The sequence below is a fragment of the Nannospalax galili genome, unplaced genomic scaffold (genome assembly GCF_000622305.1).
Source record: "Nannospalax galili isolate Female #2095 unplaced genomic scaffold, S.galili_v1.0 scaffold1424, whole genome shotgun sequence".
Classification (NCBI taxonomy): Eukaryota; Metazoa; Chordata; class Mammalia; order Rodentia; family Spalacidae; genus Nannospalax; species Nannospalax galili.
The window spans coordinates 202,556-218,994 of NW_008350786.1; the positions used below are offsets into that span (position 1 = coordinate 202,556).

The 16,439-nt window shown below is 42.6% G+C and overlaps 2 long non-coding RNA genes and 1 other non-coding gene across 3 annotated transcripts; 2 read left to right on the forward strand and 1 right to left on the reverse strand.

Annotated features, from left to right (window-relative positions):
- Nucleotides 1-2,018: 2,018 nt before the first annotated feature.
- On the reverse strand, nt 2,019-12,133 carry LOC108491542. The gene is made up of 3 exons (XR_001872805.2): nt 11,950-12,133; nt 9,770-9,808; nt 2,019-2,649 (listed from the first exon to the last, which is right to left on the reverse strand). It is a non-coding gene; the product is annotated as an uncharacterized LOC108491542 (long non-coding RNA).
- Nucleotides 12,134-12,247: 114 nt separating this feature from the next.
- LOC103745939 lies at nt 12,248-13,845 on the forward strand. The gene is made up of 3 exons (XR_607773.2): nt 12,248-12,347; nt 12,582-12,738; nt 13,346-13,845. It is a non-coding gene; the product is annotated as an uncharacterized LOC103745939 (long non-coding RNA).
- Nucleotides 13,001-13,122, forward strand: LOC115072884. The gene has a single exon (XR_003851883.1). It is a non-coding gene; the product is annotated as a small nucleolar RNA SNORA26 (small nucleolar RNA).
- Nucleotides 13,846-16,439: the final 2,594 nt, after the last annotated feature.

Here is a 16,439-nt window from a genome sequence, read left to right on the forward strand (position 1 = left end):
TGCAGTCTTCCCCTAGTTCATATGGGGTCATTTACATTTTAACAACCCAACACTCCCAGCTGGTGGGAGGCAAGGTCACAGAAGTAGTACCTGAGGATATCTTCCCTCAGAGAGCAGCACCTACAATTCTTTGGCCCTTAGCACTTTAACCTGGTGAGCAATCTCACCCAACCTCTCACTGGGAGTTTTGTCTCCAGTCAGACATTAGAGTTCCATTTCATCTCAGGAAATAGGGGATAGGCAGATTGATGTCTGGCCCTGCCAGGCCACAAGAGTCAAATGCTCCTATGGCAGCTTCGGAACTCTGTACCCTATGAGCACCCATGCAAATGCGGCTCACCACTCACTGTCACAAGTGGCCCAAAAGAGGGAGACTGAGAACTTGGCCGATTCCATTGTGCTCCATTCACTCATGAAGCCTTTTAAGAGTCATTAGAGCTGCTCGTAAATGGGTTCCATGGTCTCGAGAGTACTAATTGATTCAAACGTTTTGTACTGGTTTTGATAAAATTCTGGGTCAGTTGGAACCTTTGAAAAAATAGTCCCATACAGTGTCCAGGTTCTGTCTTAGTCCCACTGGACTCACCACTGTATGGACTTGTTAAATAAAAAAATGTGGAACAGTCTGGGTACCGTGGTGCCTGTCTGCAACCCAGCACCAAGAAGGGAGAGGCAGGAGGATCGGGAACTCAGGGTCATCCTTGGCTACATAGGAGTTCCAGAACAATCTGGGCTTCATAAGACCTTGTCTCAAAAAAGCTTACAAGAGTATAGCTGCCCACATCCATACTGTAGAGCCTCTGCCACATGCCCTGCTTGTCTTTCTTAGCTATGACTCAGAAGCGCATAACTTCTACTTTTCTTTATCCCTTTTCAGGCCAAAGGCTGAGCTGTGTTCCTGGGCATTCTGGGCCTTTTCACTCTTTCTCTGAAGCCCCTTCCTTTTACCACCCGACTGTTTGTCGTCCCCCCCCCCGCCCCCACCATTGCAAATGGCATGATTTTCTCTTTTCCTCTTCCTGGGTTTCCCTTCTGGCAGCTGCCAAGATTTACACCTGCCCTATTGTTTCTCTCTTACGCTCTAATGAAATTATCCTTGAACTTCAAAAATATAAATAAATAATAATATGGAGACTGAAGATGGGGCTCAGTGGTATGTTCTTGCCTTGCCTAACATATACAAAGCCCCACAGCCCTTCCCCAACACTGAATAAATAAAATAAATACAAAGACAGCTTAATTCAAAAAGGTATGAGCCGTTTGATAGAAGTCACCAGTAAAACAATGAGTTTCACCTCTCACGTAAAGTGGATTCCTACAGGTTACTACAACCTTTCAAAGACTTATGTCTAAGTAAAAAATATCATTACTCTTTTGGGTTTTTTTGTTTTGTTTTTTTGAGACAGGGTCTCCCTGAAGCCCTAGCTGACCTAGAACTCCTTGTGTAGGTTGGTCTTGATTTCACAAAGATCCTCCTGCCTCTGCCTCCCGAGTGCTGGCACTAAAGGCATGTGCAACCACGCCCAGTTGACTCATCTGTTTTTAATATTTTTAATTAAAACACAATATACTGGAAAGTACATGAAACTTAGGTGAATTCTGGTAAATTAACACCTGTGAATGAGACACACCGGTATAATCATCACACAGGTGAGGACACAGAAAATCACCTCTCCCTGACCATCCATCCTCTTTCCCTCCACTGTCCTCGAACTCACAGAGATCCACCTACCTCTGCCTCCCGAGTCCTGGGATTAAAGGCGTGCTCCACCATGCCTGTCCTGTTTGTGTATCTTTATATAAATAAAACCACACAGAATGTAATCTGGTTGCTTTTGCTTAATAACATATTTATGAGATTCATCCATGTTACTCAGAAAAGCTGTCTGCTTCTAGGCTAAGCTTCTGTGGTAGAGTGCTTGTCTAATATATTGCAAAGCCCTGAGTTATATCTCCAGCATTTAAAAAAGATGCAGTTTATTGGTTTTAATTGCTGTGTAGTATCCTAATATATGAACATGTCACAATGTATTTACAATAGATTTGGAGTTGTTTACAGCTTGAAGTCATTACCAAAAATGCTACTACAACTTCATGTACCTTTTATTGTATATGTACATTTCTGTTTGTTATATAGCTAGACAAAAGTAGTTGAATCATGGATACAAACTTTGGGAGATGATGTTACACTGGTTTCTGAGGTGAAAATGTTTGCATTCCCATGTTCCACATTCTCCAAAGACTTTGTGTTATCAAGCTTGATAATTTTAGCCATTTGAATGAATTGTAATAATACTATTTCACTGTTATTTATATTGCATTTTAATAAGGTAATTGTGATTTTGGTTATAGCAGAATTGATGGAACCATAGATAACTTCATAATGTTCATAAAGATATTTTTGGTCAGCAAGTGGGAGGCTAAGATAGGAGCATTATGACTTCTGGGCCAGCCTGGACTATTGATAATGGCTCCATATTACCCTGTTTCCTTTTAGTATGGTCTCAATACAAAAACACCAACACAGATGAATGCAGAACCTCCTAGCAAGCAAAAGGACTCATCTAATAGCTCCTTGAAACAAAATGAGATGGGTAGGCAGGGATGTAGCTCAGTAGTTCTGTGAAGCTCTGAGTTCAAGCTGCAGCACTGCAAAACGGAAAAATAAAAGTTAGACAAATGAATAGTCAGGAACTATAAACAATAACAGAAACATCCACATTTCAAAAACTAAATATAAAGCCAGGCGTGGTGGTGCACGCCTTTAGTCCCAGCACTAAAGAAACAGAAGCAAGTGAATCTCTGTGAGGTTGAGGCCAGCCTGGTCTATATAGTGAGTTCCAGACTAGCTAGAGCTACAGAGACTCTGTCTCAAAAAAAGAAACAAAACAAAACCCAAAACTGAAGTAAATATAAGCTAGCACCACAAAACAGAAAAATAAAAGTTAGACAAATGAATAGTCAGAAATTATAAACAGTAACAGAGAAACAGTCAACTTTCAAAAACTAAATATAAACTAGAATAACTGAATATGAGATGGAAATTAGTCTAATTCAACCAAATTAAAACCAAGAGCTTCCTCAGCTGCAGACTGAGCCAGAACTAGAAGCTTGGTCCACATACCATAGCCTTTTCTAGCCTCCCCAGAATTTTACCTGACATTGCTTTCCTTAAGTCTAAAGTTTCTCTTGAAGCTCAATTTAATTTCTCAGAGTTCAAAATCATGCTTTAAATGTACTCAGCTATTCATGAAGATTTGCCTGTCCATATGTTGTAATTATATAGCCATGTTTTCTCTCCTGGGTAGTTAGTGATACTGAAATCCAATTCCAATATGTTATCTGACTATCACTCTTCAGAAAGATGAGAACAGTCTGTCTTAACTCCCACTGTTTTCTCTGCCAGCAAGTCAAGGTTTAGAGTCTTATGAAACAATCTACATAAGTACACAGCCTTCTTTTCCTTTGAGAACTCCAGATGGGGGCTAACTGAGCAACGCTATAGCATCTCACAAAAGGGCCTCACCACTGGTCCTTGGAGTGCGGGCAGAGTGAGGGCTCTACACCTATCCATGTACATCCATATCCAGAGTTGCCAGGTGACAAATGGCTCACACCCACAGAAGCCCAGCCTCTGGTTCTTAACTAGAATACATCTAATTTATCTATAAGTTTCATGCTTTGAGTCTCTGTTCATCCTCTAAGTTTGAGGCTAGCCTGGGCTACAGAATACACTATCTCAGAAGAAAAATAAAAAGAACTGTTAAAAATTTAGGTTTTCAGATGCCGGGTCTTTAATCCCAGCCCTCAGGAGGCAGAGACAGGCTACTCTGTTCAATTGAGGCCAGCCTGGTCCACGTAGTGAGTTCCAGGTGGGCTAGGACTAGGGAGACCCTGTCAAAAAAATATTAGGTTTTCAGGACTGAAAAGATATCTCAATCAGTAAAGTACTTGCTTTGCAAACATGAGGACCTGAGTTCAAACTCCAGAATCCATGTAAAAAAGCTGGGTGTGGTGGCAAGCCCCTGTAATCCCAGCACCAGGGTATCAGTGACAAGCAGATCCCTGGGGCTCACTGCCAGCCAGCCTAAGTTACTTAATGAGCTCCGGGCCAATGACAAGATGGGCAGTATGTAAGGAATAACACCAGATGTTGAATTCTGTCTTCCACATGCGCTGGCACACATGTACTCACACAAGTGTGTACATGCACATGCATACACAGGCACACACTCACAAAATAAAGAAAACCAGATTACCAGTGTCTTTGAACTATCCAAAGTTTTAGCTGTTCAGAGCCCTCATTCCTGGTAACGGCCAGGAGTAACTGAGTTGGGGTGCCCTTTTTCAGAGGGAACATGTCTCCTTCCCTCACCACAGTCTTATATCAAGGCCTCTTCACCTTTTATGCTACCTGGCCAACAACGGGCACTTGAGTTTCCAATTACTGACCTAATTCAATCTCCCTAAGGCCAGGTTTCTGTCTGGAGACAACAATGTCAAGGCCTTGGCAGCCAGTGAAGACTCTTCCACGGGGCTGCATAATTGTGCCCCCTGCAAGGCCCTGCAGGAGTGGCATGCCCTTTCTATGGGCTGGATGTTGACAGAGTTTCATTGGCATACAAAGGGACTGACTGAACTCACTGGAGAGTGCCAGGATTTCTGTTATGCCCATGAACTTAATTTCCAGTCCCTCTTCCCAAGCACATGACAGAAAAATGCTGAGAGATGTAGTTTAGTTTTCTCTAGTCTACAAGAAACACAATCAAGGCAATCTGTACATCTGACTATAAAAGCATCTACATTGTCCCCCTGTGAGTTAGTACATTCAAGAATGCTGTTTAAAATTCAATAACTAAAGGCAAATGAAATTATAAAAATGGATCATCTTTTATGGAAAACCAACAAAATAGATGTTTTGTTCCAAATGTCAAGCATTAGGGGGCTTTGTAAAATATGGAAAGTGTGTTCCCTGGGGGGCATGAGCAACTCACAGCTAGAGTGGATGACAACAGTGCTAATTGACACATCAGATACCAATGGCACTCTATGTCCCCATGGAAGAGGAACTGTATTACCTGGAGAAGTGACATGAACCACACAGATGTACTCTAGGGCCTAAGAGACAGAACTAGGCAAAATGTGAGGCTATAGATGCCACAACACTGTTCCTGATGATCCACAGAGGAAAGTAGTTCTTGGTCCTGTAGAGCCACATTGTAAAGGATTTAGAGTAGTTAAAAAAAAAAAAAAAAAAGGTTCATACAGTTCTAAGAATAGCCAATGGGCAGTAAGAACCCAATCAAGACCCAGCCCTGCAAGGATTCCAGAGCTAACAGTGCTGCTCTTGTCTACTGGGCCCTTCCAGAAGGAGCTACACTGTCTGTCCTACCTTCTTTGAGTCATCTTTAAGCATATTTGGAATAACTGCTGAGCATGTATTTCCCCCTTTTCCAAACCCTTCCTTTATTCCCAATCTTTGATGGGACTGCCACATGAGAATGTTGCTTCCACAGCCATATTAGAAACCCCCAGAGTCAGTAATGCAGATTCCAGGGCTCTGCTCCCAAAGACCCTAACCCAGTAGGTCCTGGGCAGTAGAGGGAAGCAGGACCTGACTGAATATCAGCACTTTTCCAGGAAATTGGGGAAAATAATTCTCCATATTCAGGAGCCTTTCTGTTGTAAAATGCATTAGTTAAATAGTGACAGTATGTGGAAGCAATCATGGCTGTCCTTTTTTTTGCCCTACTCGGAGAAGGAAAGGACAGCTTTCTTGCAATAGTCATAACTTGGTTTGTTCTTGGTCAGTTTAAAGAAAGTGGTATCAAAGTTATAATTTAAATTTCCCCACAATTGGGTGGGCAGGTAGGTCAGTAGGTAAAAGTTCTTACCCTCATGCCTGATGATTCGAGTTGGATCCCAGAACTCCTGGGTAGAAGACGAGAGCCTACACCACACCAGGGTGGCTAATTATTCCACTCATAATTATCTTGGCTATCATTCCTTCGAACATTGAGCTTCACCCCAGAACACTTATGTTGCTCTTATAGTATTTTGTGTGAAATACTAAGTTCCAGTAAAGTCAAGGTTTAGGACACCTTAGAGTGTTTTGCAAATGGTGTTCTATGCATTTCCAAAACTGTGTTCAGTATCTGCCTCTGAAGTAACTGGTCTGTTAAACATAGAGTCCCAGGCTCCTTCTAGAGAGGCTTTTGAAATCCTTCTCTTGTGACCAGGCCTGAACTCTGTACTTTCAGGGCACAGGCCAGGGGATTTATTCCACACACTGAAGTTTGATAATCAGGTTTGCAGGAACATGAATTTTCTCTCAAGTTCATGAGAAAAACAGAGAAACCAAATAATAGCACTAGAAACAAGCAGTAAGTCAAACCCCATGTGTGGCACAGGCACACTCTAGGACAAGTGGCCTGATTTCTAGAGTTGAAGACTTGTCTTTGAAGTGACAATGGGAAGCCAAGTGTGATGATCCAGGCCTGTAATCCCAGTACTTGGGAGGTGGAAGCAGGAAGATCAGGAGTTCAAGACCTGCCATGGCCACATACAGGGAGTTCAGAGCCATTCTGGATGACATGAGAGAACAAACAAAGGAACAAAAACATGACAAATGGCCTACCACTATAGAAGTATTTATATATATACTATAAAAAAATGATTTAAAGGAGTTACCCTGTAAGTGGACATTGCCCCTACAAGACACCACAGGCAAGCAAATAAAAAGCCTAATGCCAGGAATGGACTCCTTCATTTGAAACTGTTCGACTAGGGGTCCCAGGAGTCCCATAGACCCCTCAAACAATACTGGCCATTGCCCCTGCTCTTCATTATGGCTAGGCAGGTCACAAACCATAGGGGAGAGCCTGCTATGATTATTCTGTGAAATGGACATAGTAGTAAAGTGACTTCTAACGACTAATTTTTATACCCATAGATTAATACATTTCTCAGCTCTCACCAAAGGCTCCTCATGTAGCAGGTGGTGATTAACACAGAAAACCATAACTGGCCAATGTGTAGAGAATAAGAGACTGCCAAGTGCTTATCCATGAATAGGACACATATATCAAAACTCTGCTTCCCAAAGCTCAGGGGTCATTACAGAAGAGGGGATGGAAAGATTGCAAGAGCTGGAGGTGGTAGATGACTACAAGGAAACAGTTTTCCAGACAGCTGAGCATTTACTCGTATTAACTCATAAGTAATGAGGTGACAGCATGCACAATAACCATGTAAGCTAAAGTGAGATAAAATCCCAGCATAAATATGGGGAAGTGGGTAAGACACTCCAGCCCTAGCTGGGGAACTACTGGCAACCAATAGCTGCTTGGAGAATCAGTTTTTCTTATGGGTGTGATGCTGGATAGGTTAACCAGGTTCCAGTGAATGGATCCACACTAATAGGTATTTGGGGATAGAAATTTAAATCAGTAAGTATTAACATATATAATAGAATACATGAAATCAGATGGGCATATTAGGGGGGTGCAGATAGCGGAGAGGGTCTATATATGATCAAATATATTGTATAAAATTCATAAAATTTCAATTAAAAGTTTTTTATAACCCAGAGACAAATATATGTATATATATGAGAAACAAGCTTACTTTGGCTAGGAGAAAATAGAAAGGCATTTTATTAAAATCATCTTATAAACATCTTCCTTCTGAGTAAAGAAGTCCTTAGTGCTGTGAATTTTTAAATTTTAAGGAATGAGAACCAAGAGGTTCTCAAAGTTGGGTAGGATATTAGATGACCCAGCTACCTCTAGGGTAAGACCAATCATACTTCTTTACCTGTGATTTTGTAATACTGTCAGAAATATCTCAGGATTTAACCTGATTAGTTATGGCAAATGTTTGTGTGTCCTCACAAAGAACACCTCACTTTTTGCCTTTGAATTCTTCCATTAATGCTCTAAAGAGTGCAGATGAACTTTAGATGTGGATTAACCTGCCTGCAAGGTACCAGTACTGCTTTCTCCATAAGAATCTCCAGTGTATTTCTGGAATGTAGTGCAGTGTTCATTTTATGTTAAATAATATTGTCTTATATGGAACATCATTTTGTTTACAAATTTGTTAGGCTTTTTTTCCCCTAAAAACAGAATTTTTTGTTGTTGTTGGTCTTTTTGAGACAGGGTCTCTCTGTAGCCCCAGCTGTCCTGGAACTCACTATGTAGATCAGGCTGGCCTTGAACTCACAGAGATCCACCTTCCTCTGCCTTCCAAGTGCTGGGATTAAAGGCGTGCGCCACCACGCCTGCCTAAAAACAGAATTTTAATCCTCAGATGTCATCAGAAGAAACTGGGGAATAGATGTGGTACATTTCTAAAATGCACTAGAAGATTCTTTTTTTTTTTTTTTTTTTTTTTTTTTTTTATAAAAATTAAAAATTTTCCTGGATGAAAAAAAAAAAAACCAAAAAAAAAGCTGGCCTAGAACTCACAGAGATCTGCCTGCCTCTGCCTCCCGAGTGCTGGGATTAAAGGCTGGCTCGGAGAATTTTATGGAGAGTGTGGAACATGATGCAACATGGAGAAACCTTGAAAACACTATTTTCAAGTGAAAAGGGATGGGGGGCACATCTGTGTGATGTCGTTTATACAGAAAGTCCAGAGCAGACAAATCCATAGGGACACAGAGTGTGTTTGCAATGGGCAAAACGGGTTCTTCGTCAATAAAATATTGAATATGAAAATGATTTGGAAGTAGACAATAGTGATTATTATGAAAATTTGATGAATATTAAAAACACAGATTTGTATTCTTTAAAGGGTGAGCTATAATACCTTTACATCTCAAAAAGTCTTACCTAAAAGCAAAAGGCATTATCAAAAAAAGTGGCTATTTTTTTTCTAATTTTAAAGAAACTTAAGAAACATAACAAATCAATACAAATGAACAGGCCTTGCTTGACTCCTGATTGAAACAAACATGTGTAAAATGACATTGTGAAACAAGAGAGTCTGGGTATGAACTGGAGCCATTATTTGCTTCCTTAGCAATCAAACTAGCATTGTCCTCAGGTATGATGGTGTCTTTTCTTTTGCGATAAATACTGAAATATTTAGGGGTAAAATAACATGATGCTTGAGATTTGTTTTAAAATACTTTGACAAAAAAGGGTGATAGTTGGTCTGAGTATGCAAAATAAATGTGTGGGGTTAATGACAGTTCACTGGAAGACCAATGCTCCAGGGATCTTGAACTCTTTTCTTTGTGAACGTTTAGAAATTTTCATAATAAAGAGTTAAGAGTATAGCCAAACATCATGGCGCAGGACTACAATCTCAGCACCTCAGGAGATGGAGGCAGGAGAATCACAAGTTTAAGCCCTTATCTGGGCTATAGAGTGGTTCAGAGTCAGCCTGGAGACCCTGTCTCAAATTAAAAAGTGAAAAAGAGGGTTTGGGAGTGGTAGAGCATATGGTCAATCCTCAGTACCACCAAATAACAAAATAGAATAGGCTGGGTGTAGAGGAGCATGCATGCCTAGGTTCCCAGCACTCTGTGCTAGAGAAGATGAGGCAAGAAGATAACAGGTTTGAAGTCTGTCTGGGCTACAGAGTAAGTTAGAAGTCAGCCTGAGCAACTTAGAGAGACTGTCTCAAAGTCAATTTAAAAAGGACAGAAGAGATAGCTCTGTGGTAGAGCATTTGTTAAGCATGCACAAGGCCCTGGGTTCAATCTCCAGCACTGCAATAAAGAAAAAGGTGAGAATAAAGTAACTCAGGACTTTCTGATTACCTGTCTTTGGTTTGATTCCCCTGGGTTCCATCCTGAGCACTGCAAAGACAAACTGAAATAACTAAAAAACAAGATAAAACACCCCCTCCCAACAAAACAACTTTGTAGTATAGTTTAAAGGACTTTACATCTATTTCATTTCTTTAGGATATCAGTAAACAACGGTCAGATTGGTGACCTTGGAGAACAGTTTTAGGGAAACATGGAGAATGTAAGTCAGACTCTGCTGGACTGAGGAGTGAACTGGGCCCAGGTGATGATGGACTCGTGGTTGGTACACATTTGTCTTTCTGAAGGCCAGTTGTCCTGGTTAGTTTTTGTCAACCTGACACAAACTAGCCACCAGGAAGAGAAAACCTCAACTGAGGAATTTCCTTGGTCTGTGGCTATCTATGTCTGTGAGTCATTTTCTTAACTGTTAATTTATGTAGGAGGACCCAGCCCACAGTGGGCAGTACAATCAGTCCCTAGGCAAGTGAACCTGGTTGTGTGAGGAAGGCAGCTAAGCAAGCCAGGAAAAGCAAGACAGTAAGCAACAGTCCTTCATGGTTTCTGCCTCTAATCCTTCTTGAGTCCCTGGCCTGGCTTCCCTCAATGATGGGTTCTGATATATTTTCCTCCCCAAGTTGTTTTCGGTCAGTGTTTCATCATAGCAATAAGAAAGCAAACTGACAGACCAGTTAGGAAGAAAAGGATATATGGTATGTGGAGACTGGATATATCTGATGGAAGAAACATAACTTCAGGTTTAGAGAAAAAGTGCATACACACAGGAAGCTAAATTAAGTCAGAGGGAGGAAGTCAGAGAAGAGACAGAAGAAAAGAACTATGAATAGCTTGGGGGTCTGAAGAAGCTGTCAGGAATGGAGCCCAGGGTTGGGGGGAGGAAAGGAGTTGTCAAGGGAAGCCATTTATTGAGCCAGGAATTTGGGGTATGAAGGCATTAGATCCTCATCAGGACTGTCAATAGGTATCCGATGCCTGGGACCTGGATTGCTATTCCTCTAGGTCCCTTTGTTCAGTTTCTGACAGGTTGAATTTATACAGACTAAATTCTCTTAAATAATCAGGCCCCCAAAGATATGAAATCAATGCAAAGCCCTTTAAACTGTACTATGAAGTTTTATTCAGCGTTCTTCATTTGCTTCTTTGGTTTTGTTATTTTGTTTCGTCTTTGCTGTGCTGATGGAACCCGAGGCGGGGTGGGGTGGGGGCCTTGAGTTTAACTAAGAGACCACAGCCAGTTTGTCATGTGGGTACTGGAATCCAAACTCCAATCCTCATGCTAAACAAAGCTTTTTTTTTTTTGTCTTTTTGAGACAGGGTTTCCCTGTAGCCCCAGCTGGTCTGGAATTCACTACATAGGCTAGGCTGGCCTCGGTCTCACAGAGATCCACCTGCCTCTGCCTCCCAAGTGCTGGGATTAAAGGTATGTGCCATACCCAGCAACATAAGCATTTTAAATACCTAATACAGATTATCCAGAACATATGGGTTTATTGTGGTCCACACCTCTATAGTTCGTTCTAAATAAATATATCCATGTGCATACATATACATATATTTGGAGTTGGGAAGACACACGCCACAAATCACCCCCACCTCAAGCCACACTAGTCCTCTCTTCATGTTTCATTTTACACTTTAGGGCCCTCAAGTAAACGGAGCACTATCCGTTCTACCTTCCGGCTCTGGGCAGCTCTTCTTTCTGCCTGTGCACCTTCAACCTCCAGAGGCGCCTATCTTGACCAACCAAATGGAGACTGGTGGTTTCTCTTGCTGCCACACACATTTTGCGTTCAGACTATTTGGGTTCAAATCCCAGACCCTTGCAGCTGCTCTGTGGCCCTGGGCAAGGTGCTCAACGTGTCCTTTTTCCCACCTACAGTTTGAGGACAAGATGATTTAGAGGATTAAATCTGCTAGCAGATTTGGAAAGCAAGTGGAAATTTAGTTCTCATTTTAGCGATACTCTATTTTTGACTCCATTTACCTATCGGTTGCCAAGTTGTCACCTTCAGGACACTTATGGTGACCCCACCCCTACTCCTTGTGGGTTAGTCTCCGCGAATACTGAAAATGAATGAATAGGGATCCGCGGAAAGGCTGGTCTTTCCGGCTTTAGAAGAGACCATGAGACTGAGCTAGCCGAACGAGACCGGTTCTAAGTCGGAACACACCGGGCACCAGTGTGGCGTTAGGAAGTGGAGTCTCAGCCCTGGAGTCACCGCGAAGAGCTCTTCTGGAGAGCACCCGACGGCGCGTGGTCCTCAGAACACCAGCTCACTTGACACAGGCCAAGGCTCTACACAGCGTCCACCAGCACGACCCGAGGACCGGAAGACCTGCAGCAGGAGGCCAGTCCCGCCTCGGCTCCGAAACTCCCTGGTGATTGGCTGTTCTTTCGGCCCACCCAGAGTCCAACGGGGATTGGCTGTTCGCCTCACGATCCTTCCTGTCCCGCCCCTCCTAGCGGCGCTATGATTGGCTGCAGATGTCAGGGCCGTCCCCATCCCTCGCCCCTGAGCTAGTATCAAGGTTGCACTGCAGATCTCTGCCTTTCCGACCCTGCTTGGGGGTGAGTGGCCTAACCGGGAGTTCGTCTGTACGGCCCCGCGTCCCCTCGAGCTTTGCCCGCCCGGAGCTCCGCTGCTCCTGGCGGCCAGAACGGAGGGGTAGAGCAGCCCTCGGCGGCCCGGGAGGGCGGGCGGCCTGTGCCCAGCCCTGGGCCGCGCGAGAGACACGCGCGGCGAACAGCGCAGCTCAGGCCTCCCGCGCGCGGGGAGTCTGACTGTTCACTTTGCCTCCGCAGGCCCGAACCGCCGCCGACCTTGACCTCGAGAATCCCGACACCCAGCCTTGCAGCAGCGTGGGTTCCAAGCCCAGGTATGCCCCCGGCTTGAGCAAAATGAGAGGCCCAGGAGCACGTGGTCTACGAGACTGAGGGTTCCGAACGGTACGTCTCTCAGGTGAGGCCGCAACTGATGAGACGCATTTGTGGGTTTACCCATTCTAATCTATTTTGCCGGGTTTTTTTTTCTTTTTTTTTTTTGTGTGGGGGTCTTTTTGAGACAAGAGTCTCCCTGTAGCCCCATCTGGCCTGAAGACCAGGCTGGCCTGGAACTCAGATCCGCCTGCCTCCCGAGAGCCGGGATTAAAGGCGTGAGCCACCACGCCCGGCCATTTTACTGTTTATTAAGCTGCTGAGATCCTCCTGGGTCGCCCTTTCCTGTGCCCTTTTAAGGTTGACATGGTACTTTAAGAGGCCAACACAGAAGGGTAAAGGAACGCTCCATAAAACCCAGAGAAGAGACTGTGCATCTCCTCTTTGGATCCTGTCTGGAGTCACACTGCACACGGATTACATAGTTTGAAAACTCTGATACTGTCAGGTGTGCAATTTTTAGGCCCTGGTGAATACCAAGTAGTGACTTAAAAATACATAAGCATATTGAGATGTGTTCTTTGATTGTGAGAAAGTCCAGAGTAGGAGCTTTTCTAGAAATAAGTTTGAGACCAGATGAAAAGATCAGTGTTTTTTTTTTTGTTAATTTGAAACTTTCATTTATTTTATAGATTGGAAACTACAAACCAGACGCCATTGAAGTTGGAAGCCTGTTTTATACCAGTTATTAGACTGATGAGGGAAAGCCTGTAATGAGGTGAACTAGTCTTATATAACAGGTGTCCATTTATTGCTGTAAGATTTAAAGGACAGGCAGGAGAAGGCAGGTTATGTATTTCTCAGGACTCTAAGGTAGGTGATTGTTCTCCCATTTTATGAATGAAGAAATGGGAACTTTCCATCAAGAGTATCTCTGAATAAGGAACCCGAGACTGGGGACTTGAGTAAGTGCTCTTTGGCAATTTCATTGAAGGTGGTCTCCCAAAATGTCTAACAGCATGTTAAAGGGTTCTTTTTAAGGTGGGAGGGGGGCTGGAAGTTTTTTAGGGTTTGGCAAGGTTCATTTGCAGTACCCAGTCAGTTGTCTAGCAGTCAGTATGGTGTAACCTGCATACCAGTTGCATGTCACTCATTTTCCAGAATGTTAAATAAAGGCACTCTGTTAAAATTCCAGTGGTTATTTTTGACATTATTCAACAATTGTTAGATAGTCATATTTGCTGGGGGGGGGCAGTGATTAAATACATTTTTTTACACTGAGTTAGTTCAGATGGGGATAACCTAGGGGTATCATATCTTTTAAGACAGGGTCTCTTGTACCCTGGTATAACCTTGGAGTTCCAAGTCTCCCAAGTTTCAGATTACAGGCAATAGCATATCTGGTTTATGCAGTGCTAGAAGTTAAAAGCCTAAGACTTACAGCATGCTAGCAAGCACTACCTACCTGGCCCCCACATAGGTATAAATAACTAGGGAAAGAGCATCTCTGGTACCTAGTTAACTACTTTGCCTCTGTTTCTAAGGTTTTTTTTTTTTTTTAATGTGTGTTTTAATTGTACATGGGGGTGTTGTACATTCCACAGAATTTGTGGTTACAGACTTGTTGGACTTAGAAGTCTAAAGTTGGCCTCAACTGTAGTCTTGCCTCAGCCTTCTGAGTTCTTTAATGTATTATAGATGTGTGTCGCCATGCTTAGTCCTAGCCTCAGTTGAGTAGTTGTACATGGTACCTAGAATGATAGGTATTGAGCAGCTTTCATGTTGGTAGTGAAACTTTAGTAATACTATTTCTATTAGTGATGGCATGATTGCTTTTTCATATAAAAAAGCAATTAGCTATATGCCAAGTATTGTTGACACATAAGGACACATCAGTGACCAAAGTAGATAAGGCTCAGTGAAGGTGGTTGTCTGCGATCATAATCACTGACCACATTTCAAGTGTTCAGTAGGTACATGCGGCAGGGGGAGGATACTACTAAGTATTTCCACTTTAGAGTTAGCAGAATTATTGCAGAGATTATGGGTAACCGCCTTGATTTTTACAAAATATATCAAAACCTGGAGACATGCTTTGATAGCTGCTGACGCAGGTTTAAAACTGCTAGCTCCTAATCTCTCACTTGTGGATTAACAGACCGGATGGGAAAATGATTACACTGAATATCCCTAGTGGCCTCTAAATGTAATTACAAGATCCCTCCTATAGAAGAGTGGCAGGATCCATAAGCAGGAAGATAAAGCAAGGAGTCTTGAGCAGAGTGAGGCTGCTACCAGAAGCATAAGTGTTGGGTATGGCAAGTTGAAATGTGTTTAGTCATTAAGATATGAATGGGTATAGGGCCAAAATATTAGGTTAGCAAGTGTCTCTTTAATCAAAACAAGCTAGGCAGGTTGCATGCCTGTAATCCCAGAAGCAGGATCACTGAGTTTAAGGCAGCCAGGGCTATACAGCACCCAGCAAGATGCTTTTCCAAAAAGCATAGTTGGAATGGTGTCATCTGTACATTTATGCAATATAAGTTATATTAAACTGAAAATAATAGGAAGAAAAGTCCTTAATTTATGTACTGCTGGTTGTAGTATAGATTTTGGCCAGCAGCATCCCAGAATTTATACAGATCATTGAAATGGGCTTCCATCCTAAATCTGCAAACCCTTCTACAGGTCTTCCATAAAGAAACAAAGTATTCATACTTCACATACATTCAAATCTAATTTTTAAAAACATTTAAGATTCAAAGGCAAATGTTTTTCTTTCCCAGAACAAAATGTAACACACTTAAGGCATTTCTTTTTAAAAAATTAGCTTATTAATGGCTATGTTATGAGGAAAAAATTCATTCAAGGCCTTAAAGAATATTCCCTGCTTCTGAAAGAAAAGACATTGAGGAACACCCCCCCCCCATCTGATTTCAACACTGCTAACAACCAGCACACAGACTTGACTGACTTCCTACTTAGTATTAGGCATTGTTTGAAATGCCAGGCAATCTTAAAGGGTTAAATCAGGCTTGAGGGGGCTGAGGCTGGCCACAGCAGCGGAGCCTTCTGAATGGAACATAAGATAGTCCCTGCCTTGGACTGGTTTGTTGGAGTGGAGCACAGTAGAAATCTGTAGTCTGCATTTATTGCTCAATGTTAAATGCAAGTGCCAGCCAAAAATACTGCACACAGTAAATAAACCACCTAGATGTCTCAGGAAAGAGCTACAGATGGAGATGAGTCCCTAAGAGATCCTTCAGGGACAGCAAGAGTCAGTGTCAGGAATTACAAAGTGGAGTATGCTTGATCCTGTCCCATGCTCAGGTGGGTAGACTTAAAAGCAATCAAGTCTTCATCCTCATTCTTTCAAGAACAGCTGGAGCACTTTTAAGAAGAAAAGGAAGGATCCTTGTGACAGAACTTGGCCTATGCAGTTTACAAGAGAGACTGTCACTGCTGAGTGGTGTTTAGTCCACACACACAGGGATTGACTTACATGGTGGAGAGGACAGCAGAGATGGTGTGCTTCAGGAAGAGAGCTATTGCAGCCCTCAACTTTTTTTTTAATATTTGAGATGAAGTGTAGGTAGCCCATGCTAGCCTGGAATGCCTGGGCTACCCAGTGAGTTCAAGGCCAACCTGGACTACATGAGACTGTCCTCAAAAAACAAAATGGAGGAGAGATGGCTCAGTTGGTTAAGAACCTTTTATGTAAACATGAGAACTTCAGTTTGGATTCTTTACAACCCACTTTTATAAAAGCTGGGTATGGTGGTATGC